Consider the following 19,208-nt stretch of genomic DNA (forward strand, 5'->3'; position numbering starts at 1 on the left):
GCCCTGGGCACTTTATTCTGCAGTACGTGAGGAATGGGGCATTTGTCGAGGGCAGATAAGATATGCAAATGTTTTGAGATCTTTAAAATGCTATTTAAATGTATAATACTTGTTGCTGGTTGTTAGGAGTGCTGCCTTATTCTATAAATAAATTACCTTTGACTTGGACGTAACCAGTCTTTTTAAAAAGTTTTTTTTTTTTCCATTGTTGGAAATAACAAAATTTTACCTCCCAGCTTAGAGAAAAGCCTGCATTTGTTTTTGCCTTCTCTTTGGAGGACTTGAAAGTCCAGGACCTTAATGGAATCAATTTTAGGGATTTGCCAGAGAGGGTTGCAAACTGTTTATCAAATTCTCATTGATTTCTCCCTCGTAGGAGTTGCCAACTCTACAGGCAGAACGAAAAGGATTTTCTTTCTGCCTCCTTCCTGCCCTCCTGAGCAGATACTTTTGAAACAAAAATTCAGAAATAAATACCACACATCCATGATCCCCAAGGGTCTGAGGTTACAACGTATAATTTTCTCTCTTGTTTGAGTTGACCACAAAGCATTGGTATTTACTTTATTTAATAAACAGTACGAAGCCCTGTTCAGAGCCCTTTATAATACCTACACATTTAATCCTTTTAATGAAAACCTCTGAGGTAGATACCCTCATTAGCCTCATTTTACAGATGAAAAAACTAAGGCACATAGAGGTAAAGAAATTTGCCCCAGGTGGGACAGGTAGTGAGCTGTGGGGCCGGGATCTGATGTCCGTGTGCCTAACCACGGTGCCCTGGTGCCTTTCCAGCCGCAACATTCATGCTCACGTGAAGGCTAAAGTCTCTGGAGTGGGTAGCCCATTTTTTTTCAATTGGTAAATGTACCTGTAAAACTGTACTTTCAAAACCCAAGAATTATGTTGCCTTACTCAAGGTTTCAGACCAGATTTAACAGAACACATCTGTCTTGGTTGTGGACACCAAAGACCAGGAATTTGAAGCCATGTGCTTTATTTATTTTTCCCTGATCAAGTTTGGGTTTGAGGAAGGAAAGAGAAATCCTGTTTGCAGTGGTGGATACTGCCTGAGGCAAGAGCCCCAGATGCTGCGGTACATCCAACATCTGGATATAGAGTCAATTACGCTTTCAGGTGTTCAGCCAGGTTTCCACGGTAACAGCCGGCTAAATGTCTGTCTGCTTCTTTTACTCTTAATATATTTTAACAATAATAATCATGGTATTAATTCTAATGTAACAAATCACAATCATAATGGCCAACACTTACCCAATGTTGGCCAGGGTCAAGGGACAGTGCTACGAACTCCGTGGGTCTAACGTTTGATACTCACGATAGAACTGTGAGGCAGAGGCAATGCTTATGGCAAAGCAGATACCTTGGAGAGCCCACAGGAGGGGCATTTCTTCTAGTCTAGGATTCAGGGAAGGCTTCCTGGAGGAAGAGACATCTAGGCTGTGACAAAAAGAATAAATCAGAATTTTGCAGGAAAATTTAGATTTAGGACAAGGGGCATTCTGGGCACAGGGAAGAGCATTTGCCCAACTGTGGGAAAAATCAGACACTTTCAGACAAGTAGAAGAAACGTCATATGATCTGAGCTGGAAGTGAAGGAGCGGGCAGGAAGACAAGAAACTAGAAAATTAAGGACTGATTTTTCAGGGACTTACATGCTCTGTAAAAGTTAATCCTTGATTCCTGGAGACTTCCAAATGGGGGTTCTGTCTTCAGATTCTCACGAGCTGTCAGCTACAGGGTTCGCCCTTTCCCATGTACGAAGAACCGTGGTCTGACAGAGGGACCGGCCAGTTGAGAAGGAGCCCACCCTGGGGAAGTCAGAATGCCTGGGGATGGCAGTGACAGCTCCTGGTGAGTGGCCACTGATTTCTAAATTCCCTGTTGCTGCTTAGATGCCAGCTGGTATCCTATGGCAGGGAATCATTCATGACACCTTTCTAAAGACACTTCTCCAGAAAATGAAGATCACTATCCCGGCACGTAAGAGCAGTGCCTGGGACACTGAGACGAGGAAATTAGGTGTGCACCTTGGGAAGACTGCAAGCTGGTATATTGCTACTAGCTCATCCTTCTGCTGTGAAAGCACACTGTTGACTTGTTTAAAAGATTGCACTTCTATAGATGGGAAGAGTGTGGGCTTTGCAGTCAAACGTGTCTCAGTTCAGACCTCAGCTTTGTTGCTTATTTGCTGAGGGGCTTGGGGCCAGTTACGACACTCTCTGTGCCCAAGTTTCTGGGTCTCTAAAATGAGGAGAGTTAAGAGTACCTCCTTTTTACGGCACGTGGGACTACAAAGTTGATTTGGTGAGTCAACACAGAGAAAGTTTATCACTGTGCTTGGCACATAATACTCAATAAAAGATGGTGCGTATTAACATTTCCAGCTCAATCTGAATGACAAATAACTCTCAAAGGTATATGCATTTAAAAACCTGACATGTAAAGCTGAAGGAATGAATTAGTAACAGTGGAATTTCAGACAGAGGGGAAGAATTACGATACAGGAAAGGGCTGAAAATCCTTGGAGGAGGACACAGGAAAAAACCACAAGCTCATACTTTGACATTTGGCAATTCTTTCTCTTTTTAGCTTTTTATTTGGAAAAGTAAATAAACTTATTAGATTCATCTATTAGCATTTTGCCTCATTTACTTTTCCTCTCTGTGTACATGCATGCACGCACACACGTGTGTACTCACATACACAATTTTTTTCTGAACCATATGAACAAGGTGCACACATCATGGCCTCTCACCTCTGAGTACTTTACTGTGTGTTTCCTGACAATGGAGATATTCTCTTACGTAATCATAACAGAGCCGCCAGCGTTGTAAATTTAGGATTGAATTTTTATCTAGTCTACCCTCTACATTCCAATTTTGTCAAAATTGACCACGAAATAGTTCTTTCCCCTGCAGTGCTGTTTCCAGTCTAGAATTTGCATTTGGCTGTCATATCTTTTTGTCCCTTTTAATACAGAACATTTCCATCTTTCCTATGCTTGACATCAGTCTCTCTTTCTGAAAGAAAAAAAGAGGGGGAGGGGGGTGTCAGTCAGACATATTTGGGTTTGAATCCTGGCTTTTTATTTAGGAGCTGAGTGACCCGGGCATGCTACTTCACCTCCCCGAGTCTCAATCTTCTCATCTGCTAGGTGGGGACAGTAACAATACATGGTGAGAATTCAGTGAAATCATGGGTGATCCTAGGCATCTAACAAGGAGCCTGCAACCTAGTAAATGATCAACACATTTGATTAATGCGATTAATGTCATGTAATCAGTAATGTGGTAGTAAGTAATGTAATATAGTGTGATCAGTTCAGCTCTGCCGCTTCCTTGCCGTTTGACCTTGAAGAAGTTGCTTTGCCTCTCAGAGACTCAATATCCTGGGCTGTAAAATTGGGGCTTTTAATACCTTCCTCCTGGGATTGAAGGAAACAGCGCAGGTGAAGTGTCCAGCTCAAGGCTGGTGCTGCTGGTGCTCAAAGGTGTTCAGTCAATACTAGTACCTTTTCCCCTTGCAAATGCCAACTATCTTCTGTCAGGAAAAAAAGTCTGCCCCTGTTTCACCTATCAGCACCCCTTCATGCAGAATTCTCAAAAGGCAGGACTATAAATATATATGTATGCATGTATAACTATGCTGTACGCCAGAAACTAACACAACCTTGTAAACTGACTATATTTCAATTAAAAAAATTTTTTTAAAAGGCAGGTACAGGTTTTGCAGAAATTAACTCCAAGGACAAAGACCTTACAGCAGGTGCTACCCTGTGAGAAGTGCTGAATCCCCAAAGATGTCTGCTGTTTAACGGGGAAACTGGAGACCTCACCTCCCCGTGGAGGTTTTTCTCCAAGTGTGTTTTGGAACGTGGTTCTCTGTTGGTCAAACAAACGGCCGTCGTGGGTGTGGCGGGTGCGGTGGGGATTTGAGGGGGTGGTGCTCACAGAGTGGTATGATTCATTGTTGTTTGAAATTAGAGTCTGGGGATCCTGTGACTTTCGTGTCATCATGGAAACTGATGTGGTGACTGCCCAAAACAGAGCTCCCCAGAGCTTCCCGGAGTGTCTAGGTCTCCCTAGGACTGGCTCCTTCTCAGCATTCAGGTCCCAGTCAGTGTCACCTCCTCAGGGAAGCCTTCTCTAGCCTCTGCATCTAATGCTACTCCCCAAACTCCCCAATGTCACCCCTCCTGTTTTATTGTCTTTTTGACACTATCTGATAGCTGGTGTGGTTTCTCTGTTTTTCCGAAAAGGACATAAGTCCCAGACACCAGGGAATGTGTCTGTGTTCCTCGTCACCAAATCCTCAACCTGTGTTGTGATGTCACCAGTTTCATTAGTCACCAATATTTGTTGCCTGAATAAATGAGGTCCTCTCCACTGTGACCTGCCTGTGATGATGGGGTCAGATGAAGGCAGACTAATGGCAGGCTCTGTCGTGACTTTTGGGCACATGCTGGGAGGTCAGGAGGGGGTCTGTGATAGACGGGTCAGGACTGAGTTCGGAGGATCATGGCATTTAATCCCTGGGAGATCAGCTTCCTCTCTGGGGAGGGATTTCTTCCTTCCTTCCCTTCTTTAACTGAAGTCAGCTGTCATGACCTCTCCAACCCGTCCTGGATGCAAAAATCCTGGGGATGGCCAAGAGGGCCTTACTGAACCATCTTCTCAAACATGGGACCTTCCTTGTCCAAATGAGCTGCAAATAAAAAAAATATGAATTTCTGAAAGCAAAATGAGGTAACTGATTTTGTGGCTGAAACTCATGAAACTCACCCAACATATAGGGCTGACAGGGAGTGTGGTGGCCGGGGAAATGTATAACTGCTACCCCTCAGGCTGTCATTTTATATCCCACAGGATTTGGAATCAGGGCTTGGGATCCAAATCCCAGTCAAGTTCCATAATATCTGTGTGATGTGAGCAAATGCTTTTCCTCTTTGGGGCCTCACCTTCCTCATCTGGAAGTTGGACCCATGATGCCTGCCTCACCTGGGAGGACTGAGCGATGTACACCTATCGGGGCCCCCAGCACAGGCTGCCTGAGGGCATTCGCCATGGGTGGTCAGGCAGGTTAGGGTGGAGTTCAGGATGGTGGCCTCTGCAGTCAAACAGACCTGAGTGTGTCTCAATTCTCCCCATTGCAAGCTGAGTGACTATGGATAATACTTCACTTCTTTCAGGCCTGGATTTTCCCATCTGTAAAGTAGTCCTAATAACACATAATAATAATTGCATATTTCCTAGAGCAATTGGCTGAATCAATACATTTTTTGAACACACTGTCATTCAGGTAATTGTTACTGTTTGAAGCCTTATAAATTTAGATTCTTCCCTCTCAGACAGAAATGCAGCTATCACTGTGTCCAGGGCTCATAGGACACTCAAATTCCTAAATAAAATGATGGATTTATTTTTCAGTCGAATCCGGGAAAATTACTGGTCTCATCAGAGGTGGGTAACCTGTGCAACAAAAGGGTTGGTGGGAGGATCTCCAGTGTTTGGGAGTGCAGGGCAGGGTTACAAGGATGCATCCTAGAGAAAGATGGAGACACTGCCACCTGTCTGCTCTGCTGCATCCCTTCCTCACAACCTTCCTTGGCCTGAAGCATCAACCGTTCATCAGCCTCTCCCGCATCCTCTTCAGTTCCCCAGGAAGCCAAGTTGGTGACACCTCAGACACCTCGTCCTGACATGTGATCACGGGGTACGCTTGCCCCAGAGGGCCTCTACTGCCGAATAAATCTGCTCTGCTTGGTCTACGTATGGACAAGGCAGGTGGCCTATGGCTCAGAGAGGCTAGAAGTGACCTTCTCTAACTTGGCTCCACGGGTTTGTTTGCAAGAACACAGACACACGAGTGGCCACGGACAATATGTGTTCCGACATTATATACGGGGCATATTTTGCTCAGAAACATGCCCTGTTAGTTGTTGAAACCTTTTTTGCATTCCCTGAAACAAATGACACTAAGGTGTATTTTCTTTTGGGGGGCTGTAAATAAAAGTCTTTTATGTTGACAATGATAATATTATATTCCATGATCTATTTGCATTTCTCTATTCTGTGGATTTTATTGCTCGGTATAAATCCCCAGGCTGAGGCACATTAAGCTTCACTCAGGGAGAAACAGTGCATTTTATCAAAGGGCCGGACAGCTACAGGCACGAGAAGTCCCCTGCAGGGATGGTTGTTTGCCCAGATGTGCCGGGGATACGCACAGGGAGAAAGAAATGCATACGGGTATGCAGATTTTGGTGTGTGCACATTAAGCCTGGAAGGATTTTCTTTGGATCCACAATCAAAATGGATTTCCGAGAAGGAGCTGGTCTGGGCACACGCCTATTTCATGTGCTATACACGGCCCCATCCCGCCAGTCATGTCCTCAGGAAAGTGATCGTGCCTGCTTCGGCTCTGGCTAGAGCTCTTTGGCCCATGTGGTGGGCAGAAAACTGAAATGAGGACAGAGAAACGTCTCAGAGACTCGCAGAGGAGTTGAGTCACTCACCATCTTCCTGCAGGTCTTCTGAATACTTCTGAGCATAGGAGCATCTTCTCCTAAAAGGCAAGTCAGTCGTTGCTGAGATAAACCACGACACAAGCTTGAGCCAGGGTTAATATCAACCATCGACTGTCCACTGAGCACTGTGTGCCATGCAGTGTGCTAAGCATTCTCTCATTTAATCCGTACAACAATCCGATATGAGGTAGGTGCTGCTATTATCCCCATTTTACAGATGGGATAACTGAGGTCCCTGATTCCATAGCCGGTAACTTGCAGAGAAAAAATTAAACCCCTGGGCAGTCTGGCTCCAGCTGTAGTTATTCATGGCAGGAGAAAATATGCGAAGTATGCCTTAAGAAAGCAACAAATGCCACTCCAATGTCAGGAATCAAAATATAAAGAAAGAAAGAATGAGTAATAGTTTTAATGAGATAAAGATGTCTGGTTGTCTGGCATAAGTTCATTTCCATAATGTTTTTCTACTTCAATCAAGGCTGTCCTTTTTTTTCTTTTCTAGGGAAGTTTTCCAGGTGTGGGAAGTGGAACTATATTGGGTAGGTATGTCTCAGAGTCTTTGGCTCTGTTAAAGGGTTTGGTTGTAACTTCACCCCAAATCCACTGGAAAAGAGCAGAGAGTCCTTCTTCAGCTCCATTCGGAAGAACACCCACAACATGGTGGTTTCTGAGCCACTAGACTGGTTAGGTTGAGCAAACGGGTCTTCTAAACACCCAACTTTTAATGGAAAATGGACTACTAAAGTCCATTTTAATGGACTACTAAAGTCATAAAGTACTTAATTGTGTTTCAAGCCCATTTATCTAGTTTTTTGAGTCTGAGGAAGAGTCACACAGTCAGGGGAGTAGATGGAAGGGGATTAATAAATGATTTCCATTTTTGGCCCTTTTGACTTGGCCTGGGATTCATTTGAACGGCTGTTTTCAAACTGAGCTTCTAAGGATGGCATTTGTGAGTGAAATTGCCCCTTATATTTTCAAGGTAATTGAATCCCATTTTTCACTTAACCACTTCCTTCCGGAAAAATCAAAATGTTTTTAGAACTTAGTGTCCCAGTGGGTGATTTTACATGGTGGGAACTTCAGTATTATGAAACAGATGGGGCTGGGCGATGACATTCAAGGCAGGGAGGTCAGCCTGGTCCTCTGCAGCTGAACCCACCCCACCAGCCGGCCTGCAGAGCATGTTGATTTCACTGTGTTTGCACTGGAAACACCAAAGGAATGTCCACACCTCGTCCATGGGCCAGGGCTGGGGGACCGGGGAGCTAAAATTCTGGCTGGAACTTTGTCATCCGTGGAGCAATCGAAGGGCAGTATTTCTCAGAGGCAAAGCAGGAACCATGTGCTGAAGGCCCGGATCAGTGTGTCAGAAAGGGTTGGGCAGATGATCTGATCTTAGGGGGCACTTGGATAGGACTTTAAATACCATTAAATCACATCGTGACATAATGATTATCTTTCCAATTCTCTTTCAATCCTTCTTCTGATTATCTCAAGGACAAAGTCCCAGTTTCATGCTCAGTGTCTTTAACATTTTTCTTCTCTCTTTTTTTAGGTAAAGACTAGGCCTAAGTGTTGGACTTTTAGAAGGTAACAGTTTCTGGTTTGGATTTAATAATATTGTTTCAGTTTTCATCATTCTCTTTTTATGATAACTTTTGCTGGATGGCAGTTTCAAAGGTAGAGGATAAAGTTTTGTTTTAAAACAGATGCGTTTAAGATTTTTTTCACTGTAAATAATCATGTTTATGAATGTGGCAAAACTCACCTGCATGGCATATGAACCCTAAAGTTTAGGATACACTGATTTAAGTGGCCCAGAAGGAAATAAAAGGAGATTGGTTTCTCCTAAACTCATAGATATTTGCTATTTACTGCAGGCTGTGTTCTAACCAAAAGGTAATAGGTGTCAAGACTAAGTCTGATTTCCAGTCTTCCGTCTACCCTCACTAGCCGTCAGCCTTAGCCTCCGAGAGCTTTGGTTTTCCCATCCGTACAGGGGGTATTATGAGCAGTTGAGGATAGCAGGGAGGTTCATTTCCTGAGCTCTGAGTTTGGGCTGGGAGGGAGGGAAGGTGGGGATGTAGCTTATATCCCCAGCAGCCTGGTGGAGAAATGCACTCCTGAGGCCAAAAAATCATGCAAACCCATCTGGCCGGGCTGGCTTAGCAGCATGAAGGTCAACGTTCTGTGCACCGGCAGCCTTTCCCCTTCTCAGGCTGCAAATCTTTGGCAGTCGGAGGCAGGCTCTGAATTAAGCTTAATTAAAATTCACTCTTAATTAGGGCCATTACTTAACATCAACTCTATGTACTGAAGCTGTGTAATCATAATTAAGCCCCAGAAATGGAATTAGGAGGCACAGAATGCGAAAGCCAAACGTGGATGGGCCCAGTGCCAGTGGGGACAGTGACAGGACTCCTCAAATCAAGAGAATTTCCAAAAAGTCAAGGAGCAATGAGTGCGTGGACTGGCACATGCCAGGCTGCCCCAGCGCACAACTCCAGGGAGCACCCTTCAAGTGGTTGTGTCCCATGGAGGCCCTGATGCAAACCCCAATTCCAGAGATCACCTAAGAGTGAGCTAATGCCACATCAGGGGGCTGAACCCCACATGGCAAAAATGAGACGCTGGCTCATGAGGAAACCACTGTCTCTCTCCCAGCTGTGACCTCTCTGTCCTTTATCTCGAGAGCATTTGCCTCTATTTACACTAAATAGACCCAGCGCTGTTTGCTGGTTTCTGTATTTTGGGCAAGCGGAGCTGGACGCCCCCGCAGCCGGTCTCAGCAGGTAGCTGTCCTGGTGGTGGTCACGTGGAAGGTCCTGCTCTTCCTACAAAGTTTAGCAAACACCTTATCTCCCACAAAGTAGGTGAGGTAATGTTTATGAAAGATCACTCTGTCCTCTTCCATCAGGCTGGGGTGCCAGTGTGACCACCCTGTGCTGGAGGGTGGACTCCTTGCAGCCACCTTGCTTCCCCGTTCTCCCCTCCTGTTCCCTCATTGGGGTGGAAAACCTCACTGATGTCCTTCCTCCCTGCAGGTCTTGGGAGAGCAAGCCTCTCCATCCACCATCCCACTGGCCTTCCTGTCTCTACTTTCCAAGGCACATTCACGGCCCCCTTGGGAGGGGCTGGGGGTCTCATCTCACAGAGGAGGAAACTGAGGCAGAGGAAGTAAGGCATCTTGGCTAGTGTTACAAAGCAGGAAGGTGACAGGGCCGGGGGCCCAGGGTTCTACCTCTTAAAGTCCCTTCTGAACTCCTCTATTTGTGATAACTGCTCATTTAAAGATTCCTGAGTTTTGACAGGGATGGATGGATGGACGAGTAGCTGACTATATAGATAGATGGAAAAAAGAAAGCTGGACAAGAGAACAGGTAGGCAGCAAGACAGAGATAAGACTGTGTAAATGCGGACGATTCCTGAAAGATATATAAGAAACCAGGGACAGTAGTGGCCTCTGGAAAGGGAGCAGGGCATCTAGGAATCTAGGGGAGAGAGAGAGAAAGGGAGATTCTTTTTTATTGTCTTTTTATCTTTGCTTCCTCTGAAGGGTTGGAATATTTTTCATGTGCACATATTGATTTAAAATAATGTCTCTTTCTACTTTTTTTGGCCATCTTTGCCCCTGTGCATCTGTCTATAGGGGAGGTCTGACACTCTAGAAAACTTGCAGGAGGTCCCTAGGGGGAGCGCTCAAAGTTGTTTCCTCGTCAGAAACCGGCTCCACTTGATGAGTCCAAGCCATCGGCTTTCACAGATCCACGGGCAGCTCAGGCTTAGACTGAAAAGGGCACGAGCAGATGGTGAGTGAAACTTGGCCTCGGAGTCCAGGAGCCTCAGTGGCTGCCCTGGTTCCCTCTGAGTCAGTGACCAGACCGCCTGCTGGCGCAGGCAACAGCGGAGATGTTGATGTCACCAGTGTTTACGTACGTGACTGACTGAAGGCCACCTGCATGCCTAACCACTTGGCGGTGGTTAAATGATTTGGGGTCCGGTCATTCAGTATCATGCAGAGTCATTAAGAATAAATAAGAAACCCTATGCTTTCCACGTTCAATGTTAGATTTAAACAGCTGAAAAACACCCCTGCCCTAGGCAGTCTGGTTTCCTGGATCACGAAGTGGCTCCTTGGCTGATCTGAACCTCAGCCAGGGCTCAGGGCCCCTGTTCTGAAATTCCAGGTCCTTAGAATGAAGTGCAGAGAAGTCAAGTCAAAATATGCCAGAGATGTTAACACTAGGTATCTCTTGGTTGTGATATTTTGAGTAACTTGTGTTATTTTTCAGGTTTTTCCCCATTTATAGTTTTTTAAACTATAAACAAAACAAACATTTATATAGAGTAGAGTCTTAGATAAAAAGCAATGTAGGAAATCTCTGCACAGGGAGGTTGGAAGGAACTAAGACAAAATAACAGCTTTGGATGGTATAAGCATAAATTATTCTTTATCCCTATCTTTATAGGTTTCTAAATTTTCTGCATTTGGTATGTTTGCTTTTATAATGGATATTTAAGATGAAAAAAATTTTAATGGGTGGAGAGGGAAAGAGAGATAAGGCTATTGAAAAAAGTCCAAAGCTGTTCATTTCAGTCAGTTGCAATTTCATGAGTCCCTCAGATGTGCACATCGCTGGGGAGGGAGCAGTGACACAGGGGTGAAGGAGACGCAATTCCTTTAATCAAATAGGTAGCCGTCCAGTTGAGGAGACAGGACCCTTCATGAGACAGGAGGCAAAGGAATTCCCTAGAGGTTAGGCTGTCCAGAGTATAACCATAACAACACAAGATACGGCAGAGGGCTTGGGAGCGCCAGCTTCAAAGCCACCTTCTCTTCTGGGTGGAAACTCACCTCCGTTTCTTAATCATGTCAGTTCTGAGCCTCAGTTTCCTCTTCTGTAAACGTAACCTACCCCGAGGGGTCATTGTGAAGATTAAATGAAGGCTGCACAGGAAGGGCTGAGCGAGGTGCTTTGCAAACATTCCAACCTCAGCATGAATCACCGTGGTGGTCATCACTTTGGCTCTTATGTGCCAGGCCTGCTGTTTGAAAGTCAGGCTTTCACAGATGTGACCAAGTTGGGATTTAAACCCACATTTATCTCATTTCAAAGCCAGTCCTCTTACCCCAACCAGCCACTGCATTTCCCTTCTGAGCTTAATCTAAATTTCCTCTCAACCTCACCATATGGTCTCTCCAGGAAGAAAATCTACATTTTCATGAGAACCAAAGGAGAAATGAATCTGTTTGAAAGAACATCAGAGGAAGATAGACTCATCCCTCCGTGTCAGATCTGGCAACATTGTCCACCGTCTTCCAGTTCGTGTCTCTTGGTGCAGGGGTTCCTTCCGCAGCACTGCTGGGCGATTCCCTCGACGCGAGTGTGACAGGCGGTGCTGGTTTGCACCAGCTGGGCGGACGGAGGCTCAGGACGCATGGTAGTGGGGTGGGGAAGAACACGGGGTCAGGGAGAGCCCCAAGGACCTCTGCAATGAAACCCAAGAGGAATGTGCAGACTGCCCACAGGCCAAGGATGGAAGTCTGGGGGAGCAAGAGGAAAGCCATGGAGGTTTGGCAAGGAGAATGAGGAAATCAAAGCAAGGGGAAAATTCTGTCCATGGACCTCCACTCTTTCCAAAACTGGTTACCTCCTTGGGAGAGGCTTAATACTGACTGTTTCTGTCTTACCTTCTGGTCAACTGTCTTTTTAAGGGATCTACGTAAACCCAACTATATCTCATCCCACCTCATTCCTTTCTATTCTGTTTGCCCACTCTGTGCCAGGCACAGTGCTCAGCACAGGAGGGCAGATAAGAAGCCTGGACGAGTGTGCGTTGGGATAAGGAAGAAACGAGGCGAACATATTAGGTGTCACATGTGGTCCTAGAGGCAGGTGCAGCGTGGTGGCTAAAGAGGCAAGGTGGGCAGAAGAGGAGCAGGTACTGAGCTGGGTCTTCAAGGACATTGTGAGCAGATCCCAGTGGGTCTGAGAGAGGAAGGATGTACCCATGGCATTCCTGGTAGACTGCAGCACCCAGGTTGCAGGTGTGCGTGGGGAACACCCGGGCAATGAGGCTGCGATGCAGGTGGGCGGCCCCCAGGGGCCTTGACTGACCCGCTGAAGGGCCTGTAGTGAGGGTCCTGGCAAGAGGAAGAGACAGGTCTGATTTGTCTCTGGCAGTGGGTGCCCTGTGGGCCCAGGACCAGGAGCCATGTTGGGCAATATGGAGATAGGACCCTGCTCTCCTCTGCATCACATCTTCAGTTTGGGGGGAAGAAATTCTAAATTTATCATTTATCTGGTGACTCTGGAAAAGCAGATATCTGGGTGCTGAGAAAATCCAATCATTCATTCATTTGTTCATCCACTTGGAACAGTTCTTGTGCATTTGTTTATATTCATACTACTGACATTTCTCGGGGTGGGGGGGTCACACAGAGTGGTAAGACGTGGTTCTAATGTCAAGAACCTTAGAACTAGAAGGAGTGAGATTACTAAATCCATGGTGTCAACCCACAGACTGAGCTGGACACATCACTTCCCCATCACCATTTAAAACACTTCAATAAAAATAACAAACAAACAACAACAACAACAACAAAACCCATTTCAATAGAAAAACACAAACCAGGCCAAAGTACCCCTGCATGACCTGCCCCCACTCACCTCCTGAGACCCATCTCCCACCACCTCCCTCCTTCACCTTCAACCACAGGCCCTTCACACATGCTGCATGAACATGAACACGTCTGCTGCAGTCATCTCCCGTAGTTCTTGTCTGCTTTTCCTTCTGTGCTCAGATCAGTGTTGCCTCATCAGGGAAGGCTTTTCCAGTCTGCCTGGATGGACTCTGTCCTTACAACACCCTCTCATCCTCCGTGTAACTTCCTTCGTAATGCTTATTCCAATGACAATTATTTTGCACTTATTTATGTGATAACTTTAATATTTGTATTCTCCACCAGACTGTAAGCTCCATAAGAGCAAGGACTGTGTCTTTTAAAAAAGTCAGCTTCACTGAGATGTAATTTTTTGTGTGTGTGTAACAAACACCCCCGTTATACACGGTGCATGACAGCGAGTGTTGACACATCTTTACCAAAAATGTAGACACTTGTGTAACCACCACCACTGTCAAGTTAGAGGACAGTTTCATCACCCCAAAAAGTTTTTCTGTGTTGCATCCCAGTCAGTCTGCCCCCCGCCCCCGGCAATCACTGCTCTGCTTCCTGTCTCTAGTGATTTGTCTTTTCTAGTGTTTCATGTAAATGGAATCATACAGTAAGAATTCTTTTAACTACTCTATCCAAAATGGATAAACAACAAGGTCCTACTGTGTAGCACAGGGAACTGTATTCAATACATCGTCATAGCCTATAATGAAAAAGAATAGAAAAGTGCATATATGTCTATATATGTCTAACTGAATCCCTATGCTGTACGTCAGAAATTGACACAACATAGTAAACTGACTATACTTCAATTAAAAAAAATAATTCTTTTGTGCCTGGCCCCTTCAACTCAGCATACTCTTCTTGAGCGTCATTCCTGTTGTTGTGTGCATCAGTAGTTTGTTCCAGTTTTATTGCTGAATGATACCACGCTCCAGCTGGTTCACAGGAGCTCTGTCTGTCTCTTCAGGTAAGCCAGGGGCCACAGTCTCTGACGCCACTGACACTTAGTGTGGGCCCAGGCACGTGGACCACCCTCAGGAGTGGCACCTTCCATCTTCCCTGACCCAGGGCATGGGAGTGACCACTCTGTACCCACCCTCGACAGTTGCCCCGACCCTCACAGCCTTCCCCTCGACTCCCACAGGCTGACCCTCTGGGCCCAGGGAGCCCAAGCGTGTCTGCCGCCCTTCAGAATCAGTCTGACACTTCCCACAGCCATGGAGAGAGATTCTGGCTCAGCCCCGTTGATTAGGGGGCAAGGCTGGGTGACCACAGGCAGATCCCTCCAATGCTGTGAACTTTAATTTCCTCATCTGTCAAACAGAGATACTGATGTCCACCTCATGGGGTCGTTTAGTGGGCACACATGTGTGAAAGTACTGTTCGGAGCAGAAACTTCGGTATCATAGAGTGACAGCTAATTCGCTCATTTAATGTCACCCCATCCTGCGTTAATAACTGCCTGTGTTACCTGGGACTCCCTTTCTCTCCCTGGATCTTCGATTTCTTTTCCCATCAGGTGAGGGGTTGAGCCAGAACTCTCTAAGGTGCCTTCCATTGTGAACCGTCTTGGATTTGAAGGTGCTGGAACACTAGAGAAAGGGCTAACCTCATCGTCCAGCACTGAAAAAAATTGAGTGTTTTTTTTTTTTTTTTAATAGAGAACTGGCTTCTCTGAAAATTCTCTTCGTGGGTCGAGGATTCAACTCTAATTTCAAGAACAAACCAGTGTTTTTACACCAATAGGCTTACATCTGTAGCCATTTCTAAGCCCATCACAGAAGATAGTAGAGCGCCTTCCTTCCGGGTGTGCTGGCTGGTGCTACGAAGCGTGCCTTGCTGGGACTTGGATCTTGGACTGGGACGAGCGTGTCCCCAAGTTGCTGGTGGAGCAGGTGTGGTGTTCCATTTTGCACCCAGTAGTTTCGTTCAAACCACCTTTCCATGGGCCCTGACATTCAACAGAGAATTCCTGAGGGCCTATCATGTGTTTGGGGGTTTATATGTACTGTCACTCAACAGCCCTATGATGAAGGTGTTCCACCACATTTTAAGTTGGAGAAATGGGCTCAGTGAGGTGCAGCTCGTCATGTTCCTCCAGTTAGTAAATTACCAAGTTGGGGCTGGAATACTAGGTCTTTTCCACTGTCGTAGTCCCTGGACTGGGCACAGGGGATGCAAAGGTAACTCAGATACACTTGAATTCTTTGTGGCCAGGAAGAGAAGGCAGTAGTTTAATATTCACTGGGAGAAAATCCAAGAATTTCAAGATGTCAGTCACTTACCATCTAGTTCAACCCCCTTGCTTTACTGATGAGGAGACAGAGGTCCAGAGGTGATCTGACTTGCCCAGGGTGACACGGCCCGCTGGCTGTGAGCGGGAACTGTTACCCAGGCTTCCCAGCTCCCAGATGAGAGCTTTTACGCATGCAGCATGCCCAGGGGCAGAGCGGGGGCTGCTGCAGAAACAAGGAAATGGAGAATTAGGGATAGGGCTATTTCCAAATCACCTGTCTCCAGTCTGCGGAGTTCAAAGTAAAGAACAGAGTTCAGGGAACCAGTCCCCAGAGATGGTTTCATAACCACACTTAAAATAGCACAACGCCGTGTTCCTTTCCTGTGACCTCTGGCAGACTCAAGGACAAATTTCAGAATGGTCGTCGTGCTTCCAAGCCTGGGAAACCCTCACTTCTGGTTAAGATTCAAGTTCTTCACAGCAGCATTTTACAATCAAAGACTTCATTTACTATTTGACCCCGAACACCCTTTGTTTTGAAAAATCTGGGCTAACTACAAAGTTATCCTGATGAATCCATCACAAATTATTTTCTTCCATTCTCTCTTTCTCAAAGACAAAACCCTCAGATCAGTGCAAGATGCTCAGCGAGTTGACAGCACTGATAACAGCTGCCCCGATGGCGTGCCCACCGCCTGTCACGGGTTGTGCTGGGTGAGCACCTGACAGTCTTAGCTCACGGGATCTTCCCACTGACCTGTTCCGCAAGTGCAGGCATCAGTGTTCAGGAAGGCCATCCGTGCTAGGAAATGGCAAGACCGGGAAATCCGAGCCCCTGAGCCGTGTTGGGAAGGCTCCTGTGCAACTCACTGGGGCCAGTGGGGCAAGTGTTCAGGCATTTTGGACATAGAGCCCCTGACTGCCTCCGCGGGTCCTGACAGAGTGGACTTCCTCCATCCGGGAGGCCTTTCCAGGGGCTGGAGAGGGTGAAGTAAGATCTAGAAGGACCCCCACCATCTTGGAAGCCCAGACTGGGGCACACAGGACACCTTAGCGATGTGCATCGTGACTGCTTACCCAGCGGGACACAGGCTTCCTACAGCTGGGTGGGCTGGTCACATGACCCATGAAGGCAAGAACGCAGAAGTTTGTGAGCCAGGCAGACAGGGGACCCAACCCAGATTCTTCCATTTCATAGCTGTGTGAACTTGAGCAAGGGTTCTCATCTCTTCAAGCCTTAGTTTTCTCACCTGTAAAATGGGATGTGTACAGCCTACCTCAGTGTTAACTTCAGATGATTTGGTCAGAGAAGACCTGACCTGATGCCTGGAAGACAGTAGGTGCTTAATAATAGAGAGTTGCCATTCTTGCCACGTGGCAGGTGAGAATCTAAGTGTCCCCCTTGGCCATAAACCTGAAATATTCTCTTTCTGCCACACCCAGGGTCTGGAGCACAATAAGACTGGACTGTGGCTCTAGCTCCTGTCATCTCTTGCACCAGGCCAGGTCCAGAGCAGCCCTCTGTGGGTCAGTGCCCCCCACTTCACAATCTGGGGAGAGGCATGCCCTTGTCCGTGCAAAGACCTGGGTGCACCCTGTGCCGGGACAATGATGCTGGACAGTTGACCTAGAGAAGTTGACAAGTGACTCAATTCAAGGCAACAGAGAACCAAAAAACCGTGAAAGAGAAGAAAAGAGGGGAAAGAGATGGGAGAGAGATGCAGAGTAATGGTGGAGGCTACATTGAATCTGCTGGGAGGCAGGACGTTATGGCAGATGAAGGAAACAAGGCTGGGCTTATACTAAGCGCTCAGTAAAACTTAGCCAGACTCATAATCATCATTACCTCCTACTGGTCAAGTGATCACCTCATTCTTTCAAAGGCCAGATGTGGGTGACTTCATCTTTATTTCCATTTTACAGATAAGGAGGTTAAGGGGAGTGCAGAACCAGCCCGAGGTGTAGATCCTTTCACTTATACCTTGTGGCCATCGAGGTGGGTTCTGGCTAGGCGCTGGGTATCCAGCTGGTGAGCAATGCCACAGGCAGGAGCAGAACCACCCTCTTGACCTCCCTCATTCCTTGGGAGCTGTCTGTCCCAGGCTGACTTTTCCCAGCCCCTTCAAAGTTTGGTCAGGACTCAGGAGTGAAAGCTGCAGGAGCTGGCCTCAAGGGGGCAGCAGGAGCCTTGGAAACCCCAGGCCAGTGGCAAGGCTGGGCTGAGCTGGTTGCAGGCTGGGAAGCACACACTGGAGGCAACCCAGAGGATCCGGGGGGTGGGGGTGGGGGGTAGGTGCTGACCAGCTGAGGTCCACACTGCCTGTGCTGGGAGCTGCAGTCAGGGCTGGGGCTGTGGGAGAGAGGGAAGCAGAGGGGTACTGAATTAGGATGCTTGCCCTTCTACCAATCCCCTCTTCCTGGCTAGCCACAGGGGATTAAATGTGACACACCCCAGCCCTCCAGGCAGTGAGGGAGGCCAAGTGCAGCCCCCGGAGTGGCACAGCCAGGGAATGGGGGTGGTTGGGGCTTCCACAAGCTGAAGTCCATCACAAGGAGCATTTACGAAGCCATCAGGGACCACACAGAGCCCAGGACATTTCTTATGACTGCATTTGGACCCCTCTGGCCTCTGCCTCAGGAACTTGCCACCACGGCCGCTGAGGGCCAGATTCCTGGGTCTCCCGCAGGCCTCTGAGTCAGAAGTTCTATTATTTTGGCCCGTTGGCCAGAGGATTCTTTGTGCAGGCTCACATCTGTGCTGGGACCAGGAAAATCTAACAGAAGGGCCACAGAAGGGATGAATGCAGCTTACAGATCAGCCCCTTGCCAGGCCCCAGGCCAAGTGCTCTGCAGGGATCATTCTATGCATTTTCCCGCGTCACAATATTCCTTTGTCTGTTCTTTACAGATGACGATCTGGACTGAGGCTCAGGAGGTGAAGTGACATGTCCGAGGACACACAGCAGCCAGTGCCTGAGGCAGGACCTGAGCTCAGTGCTGCTTGGTTCTAAAGCATGAGCCTTTTCACTCTCCAGATAACTGGGCTTGGGGCTTGGAGAAGCAGCAAGGCTGTGTCCAGCCCACGGCCAAGGAAAGGAGCCAGGAGGTCCCACAAGAGGGGTGCCTGCCTCGGAACCTGCATCATGGGGCCTGGCATATATCAAACACTGAAACACTTAAACTTTTTTGTTTTAACATTTGCTGATACAGGAGAAGCAGCCCTCTGCTCTCTCCTCCACCCTGGCCTCTGCCTGGGATGGCTTGGTCCTCCTGACCAGACCAGAGCCCGTGTGTCTCGGGCTTGAACTGTGCATTTTGGCGGGAAGGGGGCTGGAAGTGGGAGAAGGGTCTAAGTCTGAGGCTCGCTAGCAATCCGTCTTCAGACTCCTCCAGCTTCTTGCAGGCAGGTCCTTCTAGCTCTGCTTCCTTTTGCCCCTCAGATTTTCAACCTGTTTCTATGTATGAAAAATGGATCTCCTGCTCTTGGCCCCACTGGCAATTTGCAAGGATTCTGGGGGATCACGTGGGAGAGAGGGGCTCTGGGAAACCTCAAGGGCAGTCCAGACGTCAGTCATTACTTAGGACAACTGCTGGGTGCTGTCCTGAGCAGTGCGGGGTGATCCTCTGACCACACTGACTCTCTACCCCACTAGTCAAATAAGATTCAAGCGGTCCATTTGAATGTTCCTTGTGGTAATCTTGTAAACGTTTGACTCTCGCTTAGATAACCCAGTCTCTTTCCC

General features: G+C 47.2%; 1 long non-coding RNA gene across 2 annotated transcripts; it reads left to right on the forward strand.

Moving 5' to 3' along the window:
• The first annotated feature begins 6,071 nt into the window (after positions 1-6,071).
• Positions 6,072-13,985, forward strand: LOC116658989. Of its 2 annotated transcripts, none has more exons than XR_004314242.1 (3): positions 6,072-6,734; positions 7,050-10,359; positions 11,755-13,985. It is a non-coding gene; the product is annotated as an uncharacterized LOC116658989 (long non-coding RNA). The 2 variants fall into 2 exon arrangements; XR_004314241.1 differs by having other exon boundaries at positions 7,050-7,086; positions 8,106-13,985.
• Positions 13,986-19,208: the final 5,223 nt, after the last annotated feature.

This window comes from Camelus ferus, chromosome 22 (genome assembly GCF_009834535.1).
Source record: "Camelus ferus isolate YT-003-E chromosome 22, BCGSAC_Cfer_1.0, whole genome shotgun sequence".
NCBI classification, from domain to species: Eukaryota; Metazoa; Chordata; class Mammalia; order Artiodactyla; family Camelidae; genus Camelus; species Camelus ferus.